The following is a 22788-nucleotide window of genomic DNA, read 5'->3' as shown; positions in this document are numbered from 1 at the left end:
ATCTCAGCGACCCAAAATAAGAATGACGCAATTGAATGAGTGAAGACATGGAAAGTCGTTCCTGATGGCAAAATTGAACAAATATCAACAAGTGCCATTTGATAGATTGCGCAAATAATTTGGACATCTACCAATTTAAGAAGCGATAAATGGAAGGATTTCAGAGTAAGTAAAAGTTCTATGATGTAGATCGAGCGCTAAATGGATTCTACTAGGCGTGGAACTAACATGCCAAATGTTTTTGTCGTTTGAGATAGAAGATCATACCCGTAAAGGAAGGACACGGAAAAAGCTCTAGGATTTGAAGTTTGATGCGAGACAAATTATTTGACACTAATAGATTTGATTAACTAAACAACTAACGATGGCAAAAATGATTATAAGAGAATGCCTATTAAAACAAAGTTGGAATGATAAGAATTAACTTCAAGTGTTGGCAAAAAGAATTTTTTCAAGGCTCGTTCATGGATGCGAAAATTAGGAAATTTCCTCCGACGATTACAACTTTGTCGAGTAAAATGTCCTACTTTGTAAGAAAAACAGGAATCATGCTAGGAATGTGAACGATCTTAAAGGTGCTCTGGAGTCGCTAAAGTGCGCTAATCGCGGAATAATTTGATTATTATTATTTTAAAAATCATGAAGGTGATGCATAAAAAATAATTAAAAGATAATATGCAATTATATATCAAAATAAAGAGATAAGAAAATATAGATTCATTTTTCTCTTCTTTTATGAAGAGAAACGAAGAAGACGTTAGTAATATCAAGTAATAGCATATCACAAATAAATTCAAGTAAGAGCATATTGCTAATAAATTTAAGTAATTCGTTTAGCACCAAGTAATAGCATGTCGCAAATAAATTTAAGTAAGCATACTGCAAATAAATTCATGTAAATCACTTAGCAAGGTGCAAACAACTTGAAAAGTTTATAACACACATATATTAAATAGCAATAACGCGTCTTAATATGCAGGGGACCTCTTTATGCCAGAAGTAGGCCTAGCGTATATTTGAAAGATGAATGCACCATTATATGTCATATCATTGCTCTTAAATTAATTAAACAACTTTATTTCAAAAATGAGTGCACAAATCTCTTTAAGCTTTATTACATGCCAAATAAAAAAAAAATATATTTCCTAATCTAAATAAGCTAAGTTCAATTCTTCATTGCGTCCAAACTTCTTCCTCTATTAATAATGTGCGCCAAGGCATTTTTTTTTCTACCAAAACTTGCGATCTTCATGGCTATCTGCATCACAAAAGGTTAGTCAAACCCGCCCTCCTAAAATTTAATTAATTTAGAGCAGATGATCCATATTTTGGCACAATATATCTTCAAATAATGCACATATAATATGATAGGCGTCGCTCGGGGTCATGAATCCACTTGGACATTTTGGCAAGGTTGACTAATAGACTTAATATACCGATGATATAAAGCCTGCTAAGTTTAAATGATGCATGCCCCCTAGAATAGGTGTCGGTTAAGCTCTATCTTAAGTTTTCTAAGATTTGGTTGACTAGACTCAAGGTTCCCGAGCGGACTACTCGAGTGAGAAGGCTATGCGGCCGCACAGAAAATCCGGACACCCCGCGTATATGCCAACTCTCCTAAAATTTGGGATTTTGAAAGAAATTTGCGGGTGCGCAAAACACACCTCGCGTGTACGTGTGATAGTGTGAATTTCCGAAAGTGGAGGAAATATGAATGGAATGACAGTTTAAGAAAGCGGTAGAATATTATTATATTTACATCGGAAAACTCACATAAAGAAAATAGTAAAGCAATAACTATAATTATTACAAAACACATAATAGAAACAATTAAAGCAATAATAAAACACTCAAAACATCCAACAAATTAATTATTAAACTAAGTTTGTTATGGTTAAGAACCTAGTGTCCCCAAATGAGTCGCTAAGCCTGTCATACCCTATTTTAACCGGGTCAAAGCGGAGTATAACATATTAGTGATTCCTAAATTGATTAACTTAAGGAGTCGCCACCTAATTATTTTTAAAGGTGAATTAGGGAACCTATTTTAACTAAGTAAATGCTTAAAATTAACTCCAATTAATGGTCTACTTAACTAATGTGATTCTAGGTAAGGGTTCTAGTTATCCTAAGATACGTTAACTACGGTTAACCGGCCAAACTTAGGTTAATTAATATAGGCGAAATTGTTATTAGTTAAACAATTAAAGCATAAGATCATTTGAACTAAATGACATACTAATTAAGCTTCATATTTTAGTGAACAATTGAAAATAAAAGAAACTTACATTTGATGCAGCATTAGGCTAAATGATTTGAAAAATAATTTAATAGCCAAACAAACTATCTTCACAGACACGAACAATTTTTGTAAAATGAGTTCTTAAATGTCCTTTAAGAAATACCCAGCTGATTTTAAACTCTATAGACTCATTAAGTTTACAAATTTAGACAACTTGATTAGAGTTTTCTTAAAAAAGTTATGCTTTGAAAAATGACTCAAAACTGGAAAATGGAAATTTTAGTCCACCTGTTCCAAAGCTACGTTTTTTAGCAAGAGAGTAAAATAAGAGTTGAGAAAATACACAAGCTTAAATAGTGCACTAATTTATTTCAAAAGATGTAGCATGGCCTCAAAAACTATTGTCAAATTCATAATTTTAAGTTCTTACGCAGGTAAACATTATTACTCTTTAAGTGATGAAAAATATTTCCTTATTAATAATTGTTTAACCTTAAAACGGAGAACAATTAAATTTATGCGTCACGCCAAAGATATGTCGCTAAACTCAATCCAAGATTAAATTGCGAGATAAGCCAATAAATGAACAGAGAACCAGATCTGACCAATTGTTAAGTACGTCTGGCCTCGGGTATAGAAACCGAGGTCGATACCTTCTCTTAAAAACATACACGAAGTATAAAGAAAATGAACTTAAGAACAGATGAGAATGGTTTTAAAAAGATTCCTATGATTGTTGATGTGAACTCTTTCTGTCCTTGCTGTTGCCCACCCCTTTAATGGATGAAAACCTTCTCTTTATATAGTAGAGGAGTTTCAACCCTAGTACAATTCTAAATAAAGAAAATAAATCTGGTGACAGCTGTTGTACCGAAATTGACGCCAAATAATCCGGTTGAGGGCGGATATTTCGGTCTTCTCCTTATGACAGTCAACTGCCCTTCCTTTATCGTCTCATCCCGGCCCGAACTCGAAGATGCGTTCTCGCTAAGATGGTCGTATCGTGACCGAGCATAACCATGACCACGGGAAATCGAGCATGCCCGTAACCTCGGTTTTACCCGTATACAATAATAAATGATTAGGATAGTCTAAATGATCAAATAAAATATACATTAACTAAGTTTATCCTAAAATCCCAAAACAGGGATATACCAAACATAAGCAAACTAGCAATTATATTTTAAAAAATGAAGATGGAATGACTGGTTTGGGAAAGATAGCCATGAGAGGTCCTGAACGAATTTCACTCGTTCCTTTTGATAGATCTGATGCATTTAAAGGAAAATCTGCGGAATTAACTCCATGCTCGGGTAATGGGAGAGTCTTGGGTTAAGACTCCAAGTTTGCGAGAGTCACGGATTAAGACTCCATTTGCTTCGAAGTGTACATGTAAAAGAAGGGGAGATACAGATTAGCAATATAATCTCACGTTCCCGTAAGCGAATATAAATGCACAACTAGTTTAAGGCAAAATGAGAATGTAATTAACTTGCAACCACACACACACAAAAAAAAAAAAAAAAAAAAAACGCCAAGGCAGGTTACCAATATAGGAGAAGATTCCTATACAAAATTTATACTAACAGGATATATTTATATTAAAACAACTAGCCGCATGTGATGTCAAATTCTTTGGTCATTAGAACAATTTGGCATGCCTTAAAGTTAATAACCGAGTGAAGTAGATATTATTTTCCTTACAGTACTTGGATGAAAAAAAAAAAAGGACAGGTTAGGCTCGACCTAAAATCTGAAGCCTGAGTTTTATGTGAAGGATGAATCTAAAATACGACAATATCTTCCCCAACAAAGAACACTTTCAGATTTTCGCATACTAAACAAAACACATAACCTATTCTTAACATTCATGTTTTCCAGATCCAACTATCCTAGGACGAGTTAACATGACGGGACAACATTTAAAACATGAAGGAAACACACAGTTAATTAGACTAACACAAATAGACATTTAAGAACATGACTTCTAGCAAAACCAATGAACACAAAATGATGGCTCCAATTCGCAGTACCAAGGATTTAAAATAAGCATACTGGATAATCTTTTAATGAAAAAAAAAATAGAAGAAACTAAAAGCATTTTCACAATATGCACAGAGTCATAAATGTATCGAAAATTACAATCGAAAAAGAAAAGATAGTTTGCCGACCTTTTTGTGGTGCAGTGAACTAGGGTGCCGGGTCTTAGATCCGACGTACTTCGACCTTGCTCACGAACAAAGCGACACAATAAATCAAATGATATCCCTGACGAAGCTTGAATGGGGCACAAATTTGAGGAGGAAAAAAATAGAGCGATGGAGAATAACTTAAAGCTTGTACTTTTGAAGGCTAAGTAAGAAACAAAAAGTATTTTTGAAGTTTGGAGAGGGAGAAATTGCTACCAGAACTTGTTGTAAATGAACTCCAAACGCTAGTATTTATAGGACGAGCTTAGGGTTTGCTAGGGTTCGAAGATTTTGGGCGGGATTTGACCCAAATCTTGGTCAAAAACTTAGTTCAAAATCCAAATGTTAGAGATCATTTTTTTTGTATGGACTAGATAAAAAAAAGAAGGATGAAGACAAAATTAATTAAGGGCTTTGTACTACAAAAACGAAGGGACTATGACCTTGCCACGAGATTTTCAGGTCTTGCCTGAAATGGTGAGACCTCTTTTGATTTTGGGTTGAAGCTATTTGGAATTTTGTTGAGAATGATTATTGAGAGAGAGGGATAGACGTTGGTAGGAGCAACTGTAGAGAAAATGTTAAGTTTAGGGTTAGGTTTGGGTGAGCCAATCTAATTTGGACTTAACTCTCGTCTCGTGTCAATCGAGTTGGGGAGGAAAATCATACAATTGGAATGGGCCTACTGAAATTAAAATATTAAAGCTGATTTGGGCTTCAGATTTGTGGACAAAAAGATGGATTTCCTCCTTCCTGTATATTCTTTGGGCTTCTAACTAGATTAATACCTTAAAAATTGCATTAATAATATATATGTATATATATAGTAATAATAATAATAATAATAATAATAATAATAATAATAATAATAATAATAATAATAATAGCGATAATAATAATAGCGATAATAACTAGTAAAAATGGTAAAAGCTAAGGTGTTTTATTTATTACCAATTTTGAAGCTCGAGGAAATGAATCGGAAGAGGGTCAAAATTGGGTGTCAACAAACGCATCAAAGTACCTAAATTATAATCTAACCAAATTCGTTACTATTTTCCTTTTATTACGTAAATGCTAAAATCGAAAGGGATGTGAAAGCGAAAAAAAGCACATATACAATTTGACTACAATTTCGATATTACCATAATTACAATTTGACTACAATTACCATATGTATAACCGAACTATTAGGTCTGTTCCGGAGGCCGGTTAGCTTCGGTCACAATGCCCCTCCCCCCAAGTTGGAGCATGAGGGTTCCGAATACCAACTTCCTAAGTAAATGTTCATACTGCGTTTGCCTAACGCCTTTATAAATACATCAGTCAACTGCTCACCAGTTGGCACATAGCTGGGGATATATTACCAAATTGAAGCTCATTCCAGACAAGATGACAGTCAACTTCAATATGTTTGGTTAGTTCATGAAATACCGAATTTCGGGCAATATACAATGTCGTTTGACTGTCACAGTACACATTAACTGTATACTCATGTTCAACTCCCAAACTATGCAAGATTCCTTTCAATCATTTTAATTCACATATTGTCATCGCCATTGACCGGTATTCTGCCTCTACGGAAGACCAAGAGACAATACGGTTCTTTTTTGTTTTTCAAGACACGAGTGAATTCTCGAGCGTGATAAACCACCCGGTAAGCGATCTTCGTGTGAGTAGGCATCCTGCCCAGTCTGAATCATACCATCCGTATAAACCGAGGTCATAATCTTTCCTCATCACTATTCCTAATCCCAGTTCTTCTTCAAATATCGTACCACTGGAGAGCCACATCCCAATGTGCCTCCTTCAGTTGCTGCTTGAACTGAGACAAAACATGCACGCAATATGATAATTCTGATCAGGTAAAATAGAGATATATGAGTCTCCCTACCAATCGACGGTATGGCTTTGGATATGCCAAATTGGCTCCACTGGCCTATGCAAAATTGTGATTCTGTTCTATGGGACTGTTGATGGGTTTAGCTCCCAATAAACCGGTCTTAGATATTATGTCCAAGGCTACTTTTTGACATAGAAATATCCCGATGGGACCCTTGGCAACCTCAATTCCCAGAAAATACTTCGAGGAGCTCAAATCCTTTATGTGGAAACACTTACGGAGGTAGTCTTTGAACCGTTCAATGGTACTATGCTTGTTTTTGGAAATGACCAAGTCATCCACATAAACCAAAATGTTGAGATGCATATCATCCGGTGAATAGTGAAGAGAGAGTAATTCGAGTACGACTGTCTGAACCCATACTTTAGCAAAGCGGTTGGCAGCTTTGCAAAGCAACACTAGAGCTTGTTTCAATTTGTACAAAGATTTTCGAAGACAATACACCTTTCCTGGACTTGAAACACAAAATTTGGTGACAATTTCATATAGACCTCCTCCTCGAGATCTCCATGCAAGAAGGCATTATGGACATCCATCTGATACAATTCCCAATTCTGAGGAGTCGTTTTTGCTAAAAATATTCGTACAGTTACCACCTTTGCAATCGGAGCAAAAGTTTCATTGTAGTTAATACCTTTCTTGTTTGTTTCAGAAAATGACCAAGAAAGCCTTATATTGCTCGATGTTTCCATGGGAGTTGTACTTGATATTGTACACCCATTTGCATCCGAATGCCTTCTATCCGGTGAAAAAGTTTCCACTGTCCATGTTCTATTATCCTCCAATGCTTGTATCTGTTGTTGCATTTCTTTTTGCTACTGTTCTTTGTTCATTGCTTCTGAGAAATTTCTTGGCTCGTTTCCGATAGTAACAGCTACAAGAAAATTTTGGTGTCACAAAGAGAAATTCTCACAAGTTATATAGTGAGCTAGATAATAAGGTGCACCTGAAGATTGCTGAGGAGCAGGTGGACGATCTGATAGACTTTGCTACTGGACCATTTCAGTACATAGTCACGCAACCGAACTGATTTCTATTTTTGACGTTTTTCCCGAGACATCTACTCCTCAAACATCATTTCTTTAGTCCGGACCTCTTCTGTCCACATTCTTCATATGTTCTCCATCCAACCTTGCTCTATTCGGTCTGATTCAGTCTGGACTTTAGGTCCGACATCTGTGTCTATCCGGGTGTCTTCCCCGGTGTCATCTATACCAATTGTATCCACCCGATCTTCATCTCCAAACTTTTCTATCCTCTCTTCTTCGGTTTCCTTCCACTCTATATTCACGTTCCCCTTGCAATAAAACCTCCATTGTCCGGGATAGAGTCCCCAGACTCTTTATTTTTTATCAAACTAGCCGATCCTGAAGCAAACGGGAATTTTGTCTCGTAGAAATCCACATTCCATGAGACCAGATATTCCCTATTTTCTAATTCAAACAACTTTCACCCTTTTTTCCATTGGGTATCCTACAAACACACACTTAAAACTATGTCTTTTAAATTTATCCTATGTTCTTCCTATTTTGTGTGGAAGCATAATGACCTTAGTACTCTTAAGTAGTCATACCGTGGGGACTTTGCATACAGAATCTCAATTGTGGGCATAAGTATGTGTGAGTTTTGATAATTGACAAAGTAAATGAACAAGGTTAGCACACCAGTTTTAGAGATAGATGATTAAGATAAAGCAAATGAACTAGACACAGAAAAATGATGGACAAAGCTATTGAAAAAGGTAGGTGAACCAGGCTGGGGACATGATCTATTCAAGAGAATTGCAGACAAATCACATGAACCAAGTTTGCAAACATGTTCCAACCCAGAGACTGGTGCAGTGAATAGATATATGTAGGACAAGGGTTGAATGAAATAGGTCCACGGACATGCTCCGTCTTAGATAATGAGAAGATTCAGATATGAAAGAACCGGGTTCAAGAACATGTTCCAGCTCTGAGTCCTTCTATGAGTAGGATTTGTGTCTTATGGTAAAGATTTGGCGGACAAGTTTGCCGGATTTCTTGCCTTAATTATCAAGATACTTTATACTTCTACAAGGATACTGAAGATGCATGAATACAAGAATCCCAAGTCAAGTCAAACCCTAACTCTTATAATGGGTGTCACCTTGTAGGGATTGTGTTACACCTCCCGTTTTCATCGCAAAAAAGTCTTTGGCTTATTGGTGGTTTATACCCTTAGTATGGAAATCCGTACCCGAATTTTTGAGCTATTACGTGCCTTCCCTCATGTGTACCAAAGTATAAGTGTGCGTTCTTTACAATACAATAGGATTAGAAGCTAAACGAACTGAATTGTCGCGAGCCCGAACGACTCAGGGAACTGGCAGGAAACCAGTCCCCTTTGACGTCGACGGTGGCGTTAATCCACACCGTCAACACACCACTGTCTCTAAATCTTAGGTGGTAAATGGACGGTGGAAGTCGACGGACCGTCGACATGTTGACGGGCCGTCGACCCGCCCGTCAAACTGCCCCGGTGGAACCTTCTTGATCCATCTATATATAATTAGTCCCTCGACTTTATTCCTTATTTTCTCACTTCCAAAGCAGAGCAAACCCTTAAATATTTCCTCTCAACATATTCCATCATATTGGAGGAGTTGTAGTAAGATCCGAACCCGTGAAACCCGAGCTAGCGAAGAAGAAGGTTGCTCTTAGGGTTTCATTGAAGTTGTGGAGCTTAGAAGTTTGAGTTGGAGTTGATTCTTGGTATTCTAGTCCCTTTAAGGTATGTATATGATTTTTATCTTCATTATTGAGTTGATTATCAAGAGTTTTAGTGATTTTAAGTAAAGAAAATATGGTTATGAAGGTTGTGAGTTGAGGCTAGAGTCGTGTTGAGAGAGGAATTGAAGTAGGGTTGATTATGTTTTGATATGTGAGTATGGATATTGATATTGTTGATGTTGTTATTAATGTTTGAGTTGAATGGGTAGTTGAGGGATTATTAAGCTTACAAAGGAGATGCTGTCCGAAATTCATTAAGTTCTTTTCGTACTTGAATTGGATAGTAAGTGATGTGAATGGTCTGATGATGGTTGATGTTATATTGATTGTAGACTTACGAGTGCAAGAAGTAGACGTTGGATGATTAGATACGCTCCAAGGTATGTTAAGGCTGTCCCTTTTATTCTTTTGGCATGATCCTTATTATCTGAACGAACAAAGTAAGCGAGCGAGTTCCAAAGACTCTACTTTTGGATGGTACAGGATTCATCGTATCCTTGCTTTCCTATTTTTTTTATATATGGCTTCTAGAGACCTTATGTTGCGTAGTATTCTAGAGTATACTTTTTAGAGGTCCTTCATGCATTTATATGTATGTATAGCTATTTTCTTACACCGTGCCTATATGGCCCGGCAGCACCACTACGGTGGGCGGCTTATGGATAATGATGTATGATTACACCGTGACTACATGGCCGGGCAACACCACTAGTAGGCGGCTTATGATATCGTCCCAGAGGCGGGATGCCCGGACGCGGGATTATATGATGTATGGATCGGGCCGTACGTTCCTCGACACTATTATATGATATATGGATCGGGCCGTATGTTCCTCGATACTATTATATGATATATGGATTGAGCTGTACGTTCCACCGCACTATCAATTATATTATGACCCATGCATATTATACGCCCTTTGAGGTAGTTTCAGTTATACAAAGTTATGTAGATATTCTCAGATGTTAGCTACAGATGCATTCAAATTTTGAGATTAGCTTTCATGTTTCAGATGTCTCTCATGACTTCTATGTACTTGTTATTGTTGTGCCTTACATACTCAGTATATTATTCATACTGATTCCCCTATTGTTCGACGGGAGGGGGGGGTGCTGCGTTCATGCCCGCAGGTATAGGTAGACAGACATACGGTCCAACTCAGTAGGACTTCCATCCAGCGGTGGTCGGTGCGCTCCACTTGATCCAGAGCTGCAGTTCATTTTGGTATGCTATTTTTGAGGTGCATATGTATGGGTATGGCGGGGGATTGTACCGTTCTTTTTACATCTTTGCACTCTTTAGAGGTTTGTAGACAGTTGTGTACAGTTAGATGTGATGTAGCCTTGTCGGCTCCTATTCTTTTGTGTACAGTATATGTGGCAGCCTAGTCGGCTTGCACTGTTCTTTCCAGCATATATATATATATATATGCAGAGGTTCAGAGTCCATGAGGTTATTCTTTTATGAGTCAGTATAGTGCTGATTAAGTTCTTATGTGCCTTCGTTATTCTGTGTTATTCATAAACGAGTATAGGGGTGTTTGGTCACTAGAGATCAAGCACTCGTCATGGCTCATTGGTTTGGGTCGTGGCAGAAGTGGTATCAGAACAGTTCCGTCCTAGGGTTGTTTACAGACCGTGTCTAGTAGAGTCTTGTTTATGGGTGTGTTGCGCACCACACTTATAAACAGGAGGCTGTAGGATATTTAGGATGTTGCCATTCTTTCTATTCTAGATCGTGCGATAGAGCGGTGAGATAAGAATTCCCTTCAAATGTTTTGTTCATATTTCAGTGATGCCCCGAAAGGAAACTACAGCTGCCCAGAAGGACAAGGGAGTGGCTGGTGAGGCTACTAGCCATACTCAGTAAGCTACCAGGGCTCGGGGCAAGTCTCAGAGTGAGAGCCCATCCCAGACTTCGCATACCCCGTCTCCAGCACCTGCCCTAGTTCCCCCAGTTCCTCAGCTAGATGCCTCAGGCCAAGAGATGAGAGAGGCCATCCTTTTGCTGACCCAATTAGTAGCCGCTCAGGCTCAGCGACTGGGTGCGGACCATGGTGGTAGGGGTCAGAGCAAGAGGTCCAGGTTCTCAGGTTTGACAGTGAGTTCGGAGATGGCCCATGGCGGCAGTTCTTTAAACGCTTAGCTTATTCAACAGCTAGTGTGCCTCCACGATTTCCTGGGCCCAGGTCTGATAGATCCTCTTATTTTGGGCCAGCTCAGAGTTCCAGAGTTCAGTTCTCAGATTAGGAGTGGTTCCAGTCAGACAAGACCACCTGTACTACGGTGTACTCAGTGTGGTAAGTTGTATGGGGGACCGTGCCGATTGGGTTTAGGTATTTGTTATGCCTACGGTCGGCTAGGCCATATCCAACGTGACTATCCATCGATATGTGTTAGAGGTAGGGTCCAGTCCACAGGATTAATGGCTGGTTTTTAGTTAGCTGTACGCTCTCCGGGGTAAGGATCACAGACACCAGTAGACAGTGGTAGGGATCGAGAGGGAGCGGCCAGTTCAAATGGTCCTCAGCATCACAGCTATGCACTGGCTAGGGGACAGGATCTCGAGTCTTCCCTTGACATTGTTCCAGGCACATTACCAGCATTCTTTTATGATGTATATGTATTGATTAATTCGGGGTTTACTGTGACATGTTACTCCATTTGTTGCTAGTAAGTTTGAGATAGAGCCCGAGTTGATTCAACCTTTTGAGGTGTCTACGCCAGTTGGTGACCCAGTCATAGCTAGGCGAGTATATTGAGGTTGTGTAGTGATAGTTTGTAATCGCCATACCCTAGCAGATTTGATTGATTTAGACATGATTGATTCTAATGTTATTATGGGTGGATTGGTTGGCTTCCTGTTATGCTAATGTTGATTGCAGAACGCAGATAGTTCAATTCTAGTTTCCAGGCGAGCCAATCCTAGAATGGAGGGGTAATGCTTCTTCGCCGAGGAGTAGGTTTATTTCCTTTCTTAAGGCAAGTAAGATGATAAAAAAGGGTTATATTTATCACCTAGTACGGGTCCAGAATGTGCAAGCAGAGTCACCGACCCTTCAATTTGTCCCCTGTGCTCAATGAGTTTTCAGAGGTGTTTCCAAATGAGCTTCCAGGCATTCCGTCAGAGCGGGAATTGATTTTACTATTGATCTATTACCAGATACTCAGCCGATATCTATTCATCCTTATAGAATGGCACCTGCAGAGTTGAAGGAATTGAAGGAGCAGTTGAAGGATCTACTTGAAGAGGGCTTTATTAGGCCCAGTACATCGCCGTGGGGGGCGCTAGTCTTATTTGTAAGAAAGAAGGATGGATCCTTGTGAATTTGTATTGATTACAGGCAGTTGAATAAAGTGACTGTAAAGAATAAATATCCTCTTCCGAGGATTGACGATTTATTTGACCAGCTGCAGGGTGCAAGATATTTCTCGAAGATAGATTTGAGATCGGGATATCATCAGGTTAGGGTGGAGGAGGAAGGTATTCCGAAAATGGCATTCAGGACTAGATATGGGCACTATGAGTTCCGTGTTATGTCATTCGGGTTAACGAATGCCCCACCTATATTCATGGATTTGATGAATCGTGTATTTAGACCCTTCCGAGATCTATTCATGATTATGTTTATAGATGATATTCTGGTTTATTCACCGTCAGAGGCTGAGCATGCAGATCATCTACGTTCAGTGCTCAGAGTTCTTCGGGATAAAGAGTTGTATGCCAAGTTCTCCAAATGTGAGTTCTGGTTGAACTTTCTGGCTTTTCTTGGTCATATTATTTCAGATGAAGGTATTAGAGTGGATACTCAAAAAATTGAAGCTGTGAAGAATTGCTTAAGGCCCACGACATTGATGGAGATACGTAGTTTCTTGGGTTGGCAGGATATTACAGGAGGTTCGTAGAAGGATTTTCTTCTCTTTCAGCCCCATTGACCAAGTTGACTCAGAAATCAACTAAGTTTCAGTGGACAGATGCATGTGAGCGGAGTTTCCAGATATTGAAGGACAAGTTGACTTCAGCACCTGTCTTGATTCTACCAGAGGGAACAGATGGTTGTGTGATATATTGTAATGCTTCAGGGGTTGGTTTGGGCTGTGTATTAATGCGGCCCGGCAAGGTTGTCGCTAATGCTTCTAGACAGCTGAAGAAGCACGAGAAGAATTATTCAACTCATGATTTTGAGTTAGCTCCAGTGATCGATGCTTTGAAAATGTGGAGACATTATTTATACGACGTTCGTGTTGATATCTATACTGACCATAAGAGTCTCTAGTATATCTTTAAGAAGAAGGACTTGAACTTAGGTCAAGGACGATGGCTAGAGTTGTTAAAGGATTACGAAGTTGATATTCTATACCATCCCGGGAAGGCCAATGTAGTAGCAGATGCTTTTAGTCGCAAATTCATAGGTAGCCTGTCATATGTACAACTAGAGAAAAAGGAGATAGTCCATGATGTTGGTCAGCTAGCCAGCCTGGAGGTTCGATTTATAGATTCGGGTGACACAGGAGTTACAGTTCGGGATACAACAATGTCATCTTTGGTAGCTGAGATAAAGGAACGTTAGTACGAGGATCCTGTTTTAGTTCATTATCGAGATATGGCTCCTCAGAAAGAAAAGACACCCTTCTTGATTACAGGAGATGGAGTACTCAGGTATCGAGGTAGAATATGTATTTCTAATGTTGCAGGACTTTGTCGACAGGTTATGGGGGAAGCCCGCTATTCTTACTATTCTATCCACCCCGGCATAACAAAAATGTATCATGATCTCAAAGAAGTGTATTGGTGGGATGGTATGAGGAAAGATATAGCGGAGTTTGTCGCTCAGTGTTCGAATTTTCAGCAAGTTAAGATAGAGCACCATAAGCCCGGAGGTTTATTACAGGCTATAGAGATTCCGACATAGAAATAAGAGGTAATTAACATGGATTTCATTACAGATTTGCCCCGTACTCAGCGGAAGTATGATCCAATATGGGTCATAGTTGATAGGCTTACAAAGTCAGCTCATTTCTTACCTGTCAGAATGACTTATTCAACTGAAGATTATGCTAAGCTCTACCTTAGAGTGATTGTACGACTTCATGGTATTCCTACAGCTATTATTTCATATAGAAGAGTGCAGTTCACAGCTAACTTCTAGAGATCCTTTCAGAATGGATTGGGGACTCAGGTGAGCCTTAGTACCACATTTCATCCACAGACAGATGGACAAGCTGAGCATACTATTCAGACACTTGAAGATATGCTGAGAGCTGGTGCACTTGACTTTCGAGGTCGCTGGGATGATTATTTGCCTCTTATGGAGTTTACATATAATAACAGTTACCATTCTAGTATCCAGATGTCTCCTTATGAGGCTTTATATGGGTTGAGATGTAGATCCCCTATAGGATAGTTTGATGTTGGAGGTATAAAGTAAAGGCTCCGGTGTATAGAGAAGACCTCACCGTTTAAGAAGTAACCAGAATTAGCTAGTTGGCCCTGATTTGATACAGCAAGCGGTTGACAAGGTGAAAGTAATTCAAGAAAGATTACTAGCAGCATAGAATCAACAAAAATCCTATGCGGATAATCAGCGACTTAAGTTGGAGTTTGAGGTAGGCAATAGGGGTTTCCTGAAAGTTTTGCCTACGAAGGGAGTAATGAGATTTGGAAAGAAAGGTAAGTTGAGCCCTCGATACATTAGGCCATATAAAATCCTTCGCACCGTGGGTAAGGTAGCATATGAGTTAGAACCACCTTCTAAGTTGGAGTCTGTACATCCGGTATTTCATGTATTTATGCTTCATAAGTGTATAAGAGATCCTTTGCTAATTGTACTGGTAGATGATACCCAGGTGACCTAGTAGTTAGCATATGAGAAAACCCCAATGGCTATATTAGATAGACAGGTTCATTGATTGCGGACTAAGGATGTGGCTTCTATTAAAGTGCTCTGGAGAAATAATAATGTTGAGGAAATGACTTGGGAAGCTGAAGAAGAGATGAAGACTAAGTATCTGTACCTTTTTTCCGCTACCCCAGGAGGCTCAGTGTGAGGCATTATCACCCCCAGGTATTGGTTTTGTTTATAGTCATTGTGATTAGTCGTATGAGGCCATGATGTTGTACATTTTAGTATGTGGTTCTGTGTGGCATTATTTTGGGTTGTTGTGTACAGGTTGGATTGGTATATTTACAGGGGAGACTCTGTCAAAACTTTTATAGGCCATAACTTGTATGAACATTCGAGGACGAATGTTTACGGGGAGGGGGGGGGGGGGGAGAATGTTACACTTTCCGTTTTTGTCGCAAGAAAGTCTTTGGCTTATTGGTGGTTTATACCCTTAGTATAAAGATCCATACCTAAATTTTTGAGATATTACATGCCTTAATTCGTGTGTAACAAAGTATAAGTGTGCGTTCTTTACAATATGATAGGATTAGAAGCTAAATGAACCGCATCGTCGCTAGCCGGAACGACTCAAGAAACTAGCAGGAAACCAGTCCCCTTTGACGGACCGCTGGCGTGTGGATGGTGGCATCAATCTATCCGTTAACACACCACTGTCTCTAAATCTCAGGCGGTAAATGGACGGTGCAAGTCAACGGACCGTCGACCCGCCCCGCTAGAACCTTCTTGATCCATCTATATACACGACTTTATTCCTCATTTTCTCACTTCCAAACCAGAGAAAAACCTTAAATATTTCCTCTCAACATATTCCACCATCTTGGAAGGGTTTTAGTAAGATCCGAACCCATAAAACCCGAGCTAGCGAAGAAGAAGGTTGCTCCTAAGGTTTCATTGAAGTTGTAGAGCTTAGAAGTTTGAGTTGGAGTTGATTCTTGGTATTCTAGTCCCTTCAAGGTATGTAGATGATTCTTATCTTCATTATTGAGTTGATTATCAAGAATTTTAGTGGTTTTAAATAAAAGGAATATGGTTATGAAGGTTGTAAGTTGAATAAGGGTTAAGTTGAGGCTAGGGGGTACGTGTTGAGAGAGGATTTGAGGTAGAGTTGATTATGTTTTGATATGTGAGTATGGATATTGTTGTTTTTGATGTTGTTATTAATGTTTGAGTTGAATTGGTAGTTGAGGGATTATTAAGCTTACAAAGGAGATGTTGTCCGAAATTCATTAAGTTCCTTTCGTACTTGAATTGGATAGTAAGTGATGTGAATGGTCTGATGATGGCTTATGTTATATTGATTGTAGACTTACGAGTGCAAGAAGTGGACGTTGGATGATTAGATACACTCCAAGGTATGTTAAGGCTATCACTTTTATTCTTTTGGCATGATCCTTATTATCTGAACGAACGAAGTAAGCGAGCGAGTTCCAAAGACTCTACTCTTAGATGATACAGGATTCATCGTATCCCTGATTTCCTATGTTTGATGTCTATGGCTTCCAGAGATCTTATGTTTCCCAGAGCAGTCTACAATATACTTTTTAGGGGTCCTTCATGCATTTATATATATGAATAGCTATTTTTTTACACCGTGCATATATGGCCGGGCAGCACCACTACAGTGGGCGGCTTATGGTTGGTGATGTACGATTACGCTATTCTTATATAGTCGGGCAACACCACTAATGGGTGGCTTATGATATCGTCCTGGACACTGGATGCCTGGATGAGGGATTATATGATATATGGATTGAGCCGTACGTTCCTCGGTACTATTATATGATATATGGATCGGGCCGTACATTTCTCAGCACTATTATATGATATATGGATCGAGTTGTATGTTCTGCAACACTATCAGTTATATTATGACCCACGCATATCATACGCCCTTAAAGGTAGTTTCAGTTATACAAAGTTATTTAGATATTCTCAGATGTTAGCTACATATGCATTCAGATTTTGAGATTAGCTTTCATGTTTCAGATGTCTCTCATGACTTCTATGTACTAGTTATTCTTGTGCCTTACATACTCAATACATTAGTTGTACTGATTCCCCTACTGTTCGGGGCCGGGGGGGGGGGGGGGGCGCGTTCGTACCCGCGGTACGGTAGGCACACGAACGTCCCGGCTCAATAGGACTTCCAACCAGCGGTGATCGGTGCGCTCCACTTGATCCGGAGCTGCAGTTCATTTTGGTATGCTATTTTTGAGGTGCATATGTATGGGTATAGCGAGGCCCTGTCCCGTCCTTTTTACAGCTTTGCATTCTTTAGAAGTCTATAGACAGTTGTGTACAGTTAGATGTGATGTAGCCTTGTCGGCTCCTATTCTTTTGTGTACAGTATATGTAGCGGACTAGTCGGCTTGCACTGTTCTTTCTAGTATATATATATATATATATATATAGAGAGAGAGAGAGAGAGAGAGAGAGAGGTTCAGAGTCTATGAGGTTATCCTTTTATGAGTTAGTGTAGTGCTGATTAAGTTCTTATATGCCCTCATTATTCAATGTTATTCAGAAACGAGTATAGGGTTGTCTGGTCACTAGAGATCAAGCACTTGTCATGACTCATCGGTTTGGGTCGTGACAGATTGAGTTCAGCCGACCTCATGCAAACCTAGTGCTATAAATATTCAAGTAATGCCATGAAAAAAGTTTTGCACATTGACAAAGAGAGAAATCAGAATATTGAGTGAATATAGTCAATGTTATATTGAATGTTCTGATTCCAGGTTGCCTCCTGATTCAAAGAAGAAGACTGAAGAACTTGTTTAATAAATTTTATGTTTTACAGTTCTTTATTCTAGATTCGTGTATTAGGATCATTTATCGAGTTATACCTTTATTTGCTTTCCTAGAAGCAAATATTGTACGTATAAATAGTTAGTCAAATTCAACTTCAAGTTGGGATAACTTGAAGTATGCTCATTAGTCCAGGGAGATTAGTGAGATAGGAATTAGAGTTTAGTTCCTAGGTTACATAGTTTGTAACTTAAATTTACAAAGGCTCACAATTGTAGTGGAGTTTGGGAAAAATCCTGCAGAGGTGTAGGTCGTGGTTTTTTCACCCTTATGAGCGTGTCGTTTCCATGTAAAAATATTGTGTCCTTACTTTCCTGTATGTTACTATTCCTCAAATGCTAGCTTGGAATAGGTAAGGTAACGTGTTCTATCCTATAGATGAACTTCTGATATACAATAGGATAGATACCTGATCATGCAAAATATCAATTGGTATCAGAATGGACTTTCTTTAAAAGGGTAACACCTTAAGAAAGGATCATGATGAATGTTGCACCACCACTTGGACACCATGAAGGATACTCACCTAGAAGGCCACCACTATTCAATGGACAATACAATGGATGGTGGAAAGCTCGCATGGAGGATCATCTACAGGCTAAAGATTATGAGCTATGGGATAAAGTTATTTAAGGACCAAAATATCCTATGAAGAAGGCTGATGATGGAACTGATGTGAAAAAGGAGAAAAGCGAGTACATTGAAGGTGATTATCAAATCTTTGGAGAATGACAAGGCTAAGAATATCTTGATCTGTGGACTTGGATCAGATGAGTACAACAGAATATCAGGATGTACAACTACCAAACAAATTTGGGATGCCCTGAAGAATGCTCATGAAGGAACTCTCAAGTAAGGAAATTCAGAAAAGCTATGCTGGCTACAGACTTTGAAAAATTTATGATGAAGCCTGGAGAAACAATTTCTAAGATGTTCACCAGATACACCTCCATCGCGAATGAGTTGACATCCCTTGGAAAAACCATCACCACTGAGGATTCAGTAGATGAAATCTTGAGAACTTCACCCAAGTCCTTCAAGATGAAGCTTACAACTATAAGGGAAGCAAAAGACATAGAAGTCATGTCTCTAGATGAACTAGTAGCGAATTTGAAAACTTACGAGATGGATATAGAGAATGCAAAGGCTGAAGAAGAAAGCAGTGGAAGATCATTTGCACTTAAGCCACAAAAACCGAAGTTGAAGATGAAATAGTATTAATTACCAGAAACTTCAAAATTCCTTAAAAAGGAAAATCAGTATGGAAAAATAATACATTTGAAAGAGGAAGGAGTTTCGACAAACCACAAACTAGAGGATGCTTCAGGTGTGTGAAGACTGATCACATGATCAAAGATTGTCCACCATGGGAAATAGAGTGGAAAAAGAAAAAGTAGAGAAAGGAAAAGAAGAAGGAGCAGGTCAATGACAGGAAGAACAAGGAAACGACAAAAGCTATGATGGCAATCTGGGTTCTTATGATGAATCTGAAGATGAAGCTGACCACATTGCTCTCATGGCTGTTAATGATTTATGATTAAACACTAAGGATGACATCAAGGTAAGTGCTTCTGGCCTTAAGGACAAGTTAGATCTGTTTTAAAAGGAACAACTAATGACCTTAATGAATATCAAGAGATGAGTATAAAAAGATTTGAATTACTCAGTGAATTACTGGCCTAAAGGATCAACTGATGAATAGTGAAACCTGTAAAGACATAACTGAAAATGAAAAATGTTTATTAAATGAATAGGTTGCTCAACTTGGTTCATATGTCTTGGCTCTTCAATCTGAAGTTCTTAAGCTGACAATCAAAACGGGTAAATCTGAGATGAACAGTGAACAACTTAGGGTTGAATCTGAACTGAAAAGAGGAAGTTGCACCTTGAGAAGGAAAAATCCAAAGAAATCAGTTCAAAACTTCTTTGACCAGACCACGATCTGGAAAGAGCTAATCGCTGGACTTACACCTCTCAATTACTTTCAAATCTCACCAATCAAATACACAATATAACACATGATTGGGATTTGATAGAACTACCAAACAAGAGTCATTAGAAGAGGAATTGTGCACTCTCTATCGTAAGACGGGACCTTTGCAAGATCAAGTGTCTAGTGGGCATAAGCTATAAGGAAATAAATATGAAGATTGCAACTAGAAATTCCAAGCTAATCAAGAAGGTTGCAACAAGTTTAAGAAACAGACTCACTTGGGCTTTGCTTGAATGGACAAAGAAAGATCTGATTCATACCATTGTTAAAGGAAAAGGACCCAAGCTTGCCTGGGTGCCTAGAATTGACCTTTGATTGTTCAGACAGGGAGAACTGTGGATGAAACATGTAGATGAACCTGGTTCACCACTGAAAGTCTAGCAAAATATTCAAAGTAGGACTTTAAATGATTCACGTGGATGAAGGAAACACATCCGTCTGAAGAAAGCATGTTGCACAAAGACCGGGGAAACATCTAGTGAAGCCACCACTGAACCAAGTAAAATCAAGCTCAAGTTCCAGCACCTGAAAGAGAGATTAATGCTAAAAATGCAAGTCCTTGAACATGTCATGTCAACAAAGAAACGAGAGCAAGTAATAAGGAATAATTGGTAATGAAGGGATTGTGCAGTTCCTCAGCTGATTGCTAAAGATACTGAACCTTCTGGTCAACGAAAACAATCTACAAAGTTCTCTAAGTACTCAGACAAACCTCAAATAGATAGATCATGCTGAAGACAAAAGTTAAGAAAAAAGGGAGAATATTTATTCATAAGAAACTGTTTTAAAAATGAAGGATCATAAAATTGTGGATACTTACGTGCCCATGAAACAGGTTAAGGAACCTGTTATGCTAAATGAATGACTAAATGGATGAAGATAGTTATCTGGAACAAGTAGTTAAACCTGATCTAGGAAGGTTCTAATGATGATTTGTTCATTGTCAATAGAAAGGGAAATTAGTGGATTACTACAGGTATGACCCCTCTTGGGAATTAGGGCTAGAATTCAGGGTCATCAGGGAAGCAAAACTCGGAGGGCATTCCGTGGTGAAGGCAAAAACATGTGATCATGTCTTGTACTGTGCTTAGTCATTTTGTTGGGCTAAATTAAAGGAGTATGGTATGCTAATTATTTGTTTGATCTCACAAATGCTATCAATATTGCTAAAATTCTGGCTCAGCTTAAGTTCATATGTCATTTTAATATAAGATATCACTCTTGAGAGACAATAAAAAAGGGTCTTAAATCATCTCAAAATTGTAGGTTGAGAAATTTGAAGAATTTTCCACAACTAGCTTAGAAAAGAAAGAATTATGTTAGTGTTGGGAATGAATAAAGCTGCACATGTGTTCCTTAAAATCGTCTAGAAAATTTGTCTCAGACTATATGGGTCTCCATGTAACGGAAATATTTTACTCAGTTTTGTACATTTAGTTGTATGTCCTATATCGTAATAGGTTCATGATCTTTTAAAGTCAAACTTTGAGACTGTCACATAAACGAGCCTTATATCAAAGATTGCACATAGTTAGCCATTTACACTTCAAGTATGTATTCTTTCTGTAGTTAATTATACATTCAGATCATGAAACAACTTGGACAACCTGTTTTCACTACCCTAGTCAAGTCTACCCGTCATTAAGAGTGTATTGAGAAAAGAAAAAGTTAAGTCATGATGACCATCTTGAAAATCTACCACAATCAAATCACCTTTTTCCCAAAAAGACTAAAATGCCCTATTCATACTACCTAAACCCTTTTTCACCTCTACTTAAACCGATCACTTCCCTCTTAAACTGATCACTTCCCTTTTCACTCATCCATATCACAATCTCTTTCACTCCAAAAAGCCCAAATAAAAAATGTTCGATTTTTCTTCCTTCTCTAATCAACCATTCCCTCCCATACACTCCCATGACTCAACCATTCCCATTTCTTCCCATATGAATTTATACACCATATGAGAAGTCTAAAGAGGAAAGAAAAATGGTTGGAGCACATAGAAAGACGGAATACTGCAAAAATTTCAAAATAGAGGCTAGTTCGTAGGAAATCAATGACGCAACAGCTCCTCAATAAAATAAGTTGTTAGAGACTGCTAGCTCGAGTCCATATGATGTAGGGAAAATAGAGAGAATGAGCTATGGATACATGATGGTTCGTGGTGAGATAAGGACGAATAACAAGTAAAAGAACCCTCCACTATCTGGGAAGGAAGAGTAATCAAGATCTTGGTCCTCATAGGCAAAACAAGCGGATAAAGATGGTGATTCTTTCTAGGGGAAAGAGGTTGATTCAGATGGTGATTCAGGGGAAGAAAAAAAAAAGAAAGATATATACTTCCTTATAGACTAGCCACTGTCAACACCTCCAAGTTAGGATTTCCTAGACCTAGATTGTAAAATCCACCTAGGTCACAGTCCCTAGCAAAGTGACCAGGTTCTCTTTAATTTTATCTAGGTAATAGTATTAGTGTGTCTAGGTCCTAAGTTTTGTGAAAATGATTTGGTGTGTAGTGTTGTAACCAAGGACTCGAACTGTACTTATTGAAGTTAATGAAAAAAACTATTGTATATCTTACAAATTTGTGCCTTATTTGTGTGATTAGGATTTTTTTTACTTAATTGAGTGACTGATTCTATTTCCCTGTGTATATGCGATAACCTTGCTGGCCATGAGTTCAATAGTAACAAAGTTTACTTGCCGCTTATCTGAGATAACTTTTTAATGATGCCAAAATAGGGAGGATTACTATGTGCTTCTGTCTTCAACTCATATACGCTAACCAAGTTTACTCTTAGTATGATCATGATGCAATGTTCATTTTTTGGGCTATGAGACGTTTGGAACAGGTTACACAGCTGCTAAAAAGACATGAGTTGTCATCATCAAAAAGGGAGAATTTATTGTCATAAGTATGTGTGAGTGTTTATGATTGCTAAAGTAAATGAACAGGCTTAGTAAACCAATTTTAGAGACAGATAGTTGAGAT

The sequence above is a fragment of the Lycium ferocissimum genome, chromosome 9 (assembly GCF_029784015.1).
Source record: "Lycium ferocissimum isolate CSIRO_LF1 chromosome 9, AGI_CSIRO_Lferr_CH_V1, whole genome shotgun sequence".
Lineage (NCBI taxonomy): Eukaryota > Viridiplantae > Streptophyta > Magnoliopsida > Solanales > Solanaceae > Lycium > Lycium ferocissimum.
Note: the sequence above shows the minus strand (reverse complement) of the source record.